The sequence below is a fragment of the Hyalella azteca genome, unplaced genomic scaffold, assembly GCF_000764305.2.
Source record: "Hyalella azteca isolate HAZT.00-mixed unplaced genomic scaffold, Hazt_2.0.2 contig14884, whole genome shotgun sequence".
NCBI classification, from domain to species: Eukaryota; Metazoa; Arthropoda; class Malacostraca; order Amphipoda; family Hyalellidae; genus Hyalella; species Hyalella azteca.
The window spans coordinates 58,158-64,397 of record NW_025944753.1 but is presented as its reverse complement, the minus strand read 5'-3'; the positions used below and the strand labels follow the sequence as shown (position 1 = coordinate 64,397).

At 36.2% G+C, this 6,240-nt stretch overlaps 1 long non-coding RNA gene across 1 annotated transcript; it reads left to right on the top strand.

Annotated features, from left to right (window-relative positions):
* Positions 1 to 231: 231 nt before the first annotated feature.
* Positions 232 to 436, top strand: LOC125179073. Its single transcript, XR_007157139.1, has 2 exons — positions 232 to 268; positions 397 to 436. It is a non-coding gene; the product is annotated as an uncharacterized LOC125179073 (long non-coding RNA).
* The last annotated feature ends 5,804 nt before the right edge of the window (positions 437 to 6,240 follow it).

Here is a 6,240-nt window from a genome sequence, read left to right as displayed (position 1 = left end):
AAATAGGCATTCTCTGACCCCAAACACTTGGCCAATGATCGACCATAAAGGATGAATAAAAACTGATGAAGAAAGAACTATAATAAATAAATGAACAATAAATCCAAGAAAATAATTTATGAAACTATAGAACTTGTTTCTTGTCGTAATAAAGAACTAGTGCGTGACGTCATGTAGCAAGTTGTAATGTGGTCCGGCTGCGACTAGGTGATGTCAGTCTCTATGCAATAGCCAGTACGAATGGACCTGACCCCTGCTGTTCTATGATGTAAGTGCAACGTTCCTTACCTCTACGAATCTTACTTGTTGACTGTTATATATTTCCCTTGTTACTGTTATGTTATATCGTTCCGTGTTGCGTTTATAAGTATTTTACATTAGTTGTTATGTTTCCAGGTAACTGGGCATTTGTTCAGTAAAGCTTGGATTGCCCAAGTTTATTCGATCCTTGATCCCACAACATGTCTTTCTTGCCCTTGCCCATAACTCTTTAATCATGTCCTCAGTTCGGAGCCTCGCTGAAAAGCAGGAATAAATACAAATCAAGGACTTGAATTACCGGAACTCTAACAAATGAATATAACACACATAAATAAAAACTAATATGAATAATAATATTAAATATCACCAAAAAAGCCACCACTATATCAACACGAAGATTAACACACGATAAACAATACAAGTACCTACTAACCTCTATGGTGGATCATATAGCAATGACAAGATATAGGGCAGGTCTACATGAGGTCACGTAATAGTTAACTCAAAAACAAAATGACAAACACGAAACCTAATTATCGATGAAATTATTATATTTAAAGGCGGTCCCTAACAATGTAACCTTCACCAGCAATCCATAAATAAACGCTGAAACCATTAGACTCCAGTCACAACTCTCACAGTTCTTCAACTGGACAAAGGCCTGGCGCTTTATCCTCAATCTCTATCCTCATTTTTGTAAATAAGCAAATTAAACATCCTCCCCTGAGTGTTAATAGAGTTCTTCTGGAATATCAACAGGATAATCAATATCTGGGGATAGATATTAATTAAATAAATAAATTAATAGACACAGTGCATAACATTAAAAATTTTCGATTACATCTATCGCGTCAATAGAGTGAAGATAGGAGATAATTTGGTTTGAACGGGACTAAGAGAGGGTAAGACCATGATGAGCATGCAACTACCAAATATTTGGTCCGCACCTCATAATTTGAGTGAAAGAGGTGAGATTTAACTAAAGAAATTAAATTTAATTATGGCCCAGCCATTGCTTGAGTTATTTAACTTCATGGAAAAATATGCAGCGAAGCGCCATTCAACATTCATTGATTAAATTAATCGACCTGATTTAACAGAAAACAATAGCTCCTGTACGCTGCAGATCTCATTACTTTATAGGGTGAACGAGAAAACCCTTTGGCACTCGCTGAAAAAAAACGTTGGCTGCTCATTTTCCAGCGTTTAACACAAAGAATTAACAAAATCATACTTAATTTAAATGCTTTAACAGTTCGGAAAATAAGTTTTAAAATAAGTTGAATCTCCAAACACTTCACACATAATACACTATCCATTCTTCAGGTCTGTAATATTCTTTCATTAAACAAAGGTAAAACTTATTTAATTCCTTTACATGTAAAAATAGATTATTGTACATTTTAGATGAGCTATTCTATCATATACATGAAATGTTCGTTCTCATATCCAGATTTAACATATGTCCTGACAATAAATTTTAAATTATGGACTGGCAGTGCCGTAACACTAGGAAAGTATTTTTGTGTAGAGCAACACGGCAGGAGGAATAATTCTCACAACTAATTTTATTTAATTAAATGAGCTTCATGAAACTGAGATAGACATGAGATAAGCTTCCATTATTAATTTATTCGAGCACAAAATGTCCTGCATGAAATGTGCATTGCAAACGCCCCTATTAATAATATTTCATTTGAATTTGGTTGATTTTGATTGATCACAAAAGGAAAATATAAAGAGGCCTCAACTCATGATTATAAATGGATTTCAAACGGGCGCCTTCCCGGGGTTTGAGGGCACCTTCTCGAATCGCTTTCCATGATCCATGAAAGTGCTAATAGAGATTCTGAGTCGCCGACACATGACATTACATGCAAAGCAATTGATAGACGTGACAAAACGATACATGACGTACTGGTACTTCTGATTAGTGCCTCTGTCAAATAAATTAAAACTTGGCTTACATTCAAATTGGCTGAAAGGAATCGTTGTTGTTTAATTGTCATTGGCTGACATTCGATAATATTCAGAGCTTCACAAATGCCGAATCGTTTCCCTATAGAGGTTCCACAAATCCTTTGTGCTCATTTGTTTCAATGTTCAAATTACTGTACCTTGCCACTAATTTTGACGTTTTTTTAACTTTTGTACCGTCGCCCACATTTTACTGTTAGTTGTAACAAAATATCTTGTAAGATCTTTCTCAACATTGAGAACAACAATATTTGGTACGACTTGCAAAGTGTACCACAATGCACAACCAAGATGCTGCAAGACGACGAATATCAGAGCGATATAGTGCTATAACATTTATTAACGATGTTAGAAATTCTAGCTTAAGACAACAAACATCAGTATAGGGTTGACTAAACATCATTAGCAATATCTATCAAATTATTTCATCCTTTAGATTATAAACAGAAAAGAAAATTCGCATCTGTTATGGGTCCAGCGTTTCTTAATTCTGACAAATTAATAGACAAGAATTTTTAAACAATAACTTCAATGACGTGAAATAATTTATAATGAATTTCACCCGTTCCTAATTCAGACGCAAATAAACTGAAATTAAACGTTGAAAAATTATTAGATCGCAACCTTTCAGTTCATCTTAATCTAAACGCTAAATTGATAATGAATAATCAGGAGAATTGTCAGTTTAAATTTTCACTGAGCACGAATGATATGTCATTTCCAACATCGCAGTTCAATCATTTTCTATTTGGACTATCCGGAACATATATAAAAATGGTCTTTTATCAGTATGACAGAATGATACGGTAGAATTGTTTATTTTTAAAAGCATTAATCAATCTGGTTACATCTAAATTAATAATGAACACTAATTTATCAACCGAAAACATTAGCTAATCTCTCAGGGAATACGCTCATATGAAACAGTATTTCAAGTCCTCCACTTCCACTGCTTTGATGAAACCATAGTGCAAGTTATGAGTATTCACGGCGATTTCAATGTTGTATTAAGAAAAATTGAAAAAAATATTCGGCTCGCATATGCGTATAGTTTAAATATATGATACTGCAACTGCAGCTTTACAAATAAGGCAAACAATTGGATCGATAGGAGCGCATGTGATGGAACAACATGATATAGTTACCAAAGTTATTTGAAGAAGAATTATCTACTTCTCCTGTCTTGAAGAATATATGATGTTCTTCTCCACCGGGGCCTGCCCTTTGCGGTAATAGAAATAACTTACCAGGAATTTAAAAGCAAAGAAAACAGTTAAAAATTTCACCATTTCTTATAAGAGAAAACGTTTCGGAGTCCAGCTCCATCGTCAGTTCAAAACCTAGAACACAGGTACAATACATGTAGAGAAAGTACTATCTATTTACAATTTGTAGAGGATAGGAACTGAATGCAGCATTTAAACTGGGTTTCTGTTTAAAAATATATATTGATTCTAAAATTCGTAGGTCAGAAACACCGGTTGTGGAGGCTAAAACTCTAAAATCACTATTGGACACCGGGACGTTGCACTGCTCGGCATGAATACGTACGGCTGAATGAGGGGGATGAAACAATAGTGCAAGTTATGAGTATTCCCGGCGATTTCAATGTTGTAATAAGAAAATCTGAAAAAATATTCCGCTCGCATATGCGTATAGTCTAAATATATGATACTGCAACTGCAGCTTAACAAATAAGGCTAACAATTGGATCGTTGGGAGCGCATGTGATGGAACAAAATAATAGTTACCCGAGTTATCTGCAGATGAATTATTGACTTCTCCTGAAGAATATATGATGTTCTTCGCCGCCAGGGCCTGCCCTTTACGGCAATACTGTGGAAAAAACTTAATAATATAAGTACAGCTATTACGAAAAAAGAGACAACGATCAACAAAGAAATAACAACCGAGTTCGTTTCACCCGCAACTGTCTCTTCCTTCTGGCTTGACTGCTTTCTCTTTCTGTTGTGGCATCAGGTGGAGCTGACGGCTTAGATTTTTTTATTTTCTGATTCTTCGTTCGTAATTTGGTCTGTTCAAAAATCTTTTATTATTTAAACACTTTCTGATCCAAAAACATCAACCACCTGTAAAAATTGGGAGCCCCGATCATGTACTACGAATAATTTGAAGAAGTTGATGAATATTAAGCCAGAAAACTAATCTCTGCAAGTTAATACTTCTTATGAATGATATTTATTGATGATTAATGAAGTATTACTCAAACTTTTATTCGAAATTAAAAATGTATTTACTGGTCTATTATGTTAGTGAACATATTTTTAAATACACAGGAAACATGGGATAAAACCTTTATACACCTTTACCGCAATGCGATACTCGTGTCCAGGTCGCAGGGTTAACGGTGTAGCTAAGGAGTTTTGCAGGCAGGATGTATGTGGCGGCAGAATGAATATAAAGTTGAACCTCAGCTCCTTCGAGCTAATCTCTTTCCCTTTCGTTGTTTCAGGACGATTAAGTCTCAACCAGCGTCTGTGTGTAGTTACCCACATCAGCATTGCCAAAATGTTGCCAGGCAACAGTCATGCAGGGAAGAGCTGGTGCTTTCTGTGACCTCTATAAATTCGAGGAGCCACCGTAGCTTTAAGGAAAATAGAATGAATAAAAGCCCGAAAAAGAAAAAAGAAGGAACGACCAAAAAATGAGCAAAGCAAGGTTCTCAAATGGATTTATTCCCAATATTTGAGATAAAATTAGTTGGGCATTGATAACCGAAACGTAATAAAATGATCAGATCTTAAAGTTATTAGAGAACTTTGTGTTAAATCTTGCATGGGCGCGGGGTTCTGGCGCGAGTCGTCAGGCTCTTTTCTGCTCCAATCACGGCGGTGATGGGAATTTCATATAACAGTTATCCTCTGCATTGGTCAGGCGGTGAGTCAAATTTTAGATCACAAAGTTTCTAAGTTTTTTAGCCTGGGCAAAGTCGTTCAGGTCAAGGCGTTCATAGGAAATGCTAAAATTAGCGAAAGGACAATTTGGTAGAGGATAATACCATCACTCTGATATTGCCTGACTTTCTTCGATCTTCACGTCAACGCCTGTAGGGCGGCGTCCGCCTCAATTGTTAGAGAGTATGTGACCAATTCGCTGTAAATTAATCGGATAAGCTACGGAAATCGAAGTTATCTGCAAAAAATTGTTCGTCACATATCACTTTTAAAGATTACGTAGAATTTTTTCTATAATTTAATTATTTGTTTTTAGGGTTCACGAACGATTAAATTCTTTAAATTCTCCAGACGACATTAGAACAGCTGCACGATGTCCAAATTCAATAAATAAAAGAAAATTTCATTATAGTTATTGTATAAGGATATATCAATGTTTACGTTTAATATTCTAACCGTTGATGACAACTAATGCGTGGTAGCGACGGCGCATGCCAAATGCGTTTGCATGTCGCTCAGAGGCTGAGAGATTCTTAGTCTGTCTGTATTTGTCGGCATCCGGTGGCACGGATGTGCTGCGGTGACGATCAGGTTCCGAATGATGGCACCTGATGAGACTGCGGCGAAAGGTGCTATTCCGACAATGACGACTCTAAACGGTATTGACGTTCTCGGTAATTTTTATACGGCTGAGTATGCCGATGTTGTCTCTACCTTGACGCTTACACGTCTGGCTTCTTCGCCTGCTCTCAGAATCGCCATTAAAATAAAGAGACACTACTGGAATCGTAATATTATTTTGTAGAAGGTGCTGGACGATAATACTAGAATTTTTTAAGGGAAAAATCTGCATATATTTTTTGTATGGCGCTCCTGAGTTTAGTGTGGAGCTCCACTCGCGGGGTTATAACAATCGCAATCAGTATTTTATAATGTCATCATCGGTGTGAATCTAAATGCAATCAATTTAGCGTTAGCTCACTTCACAGTCACGCATTGCCACTACGGAACAAAGAAATATTGAAAGCAAATAAGAATCATCATCCCTTGTGTCAGATATATAATTAACAGGTTCACGTGATGACGA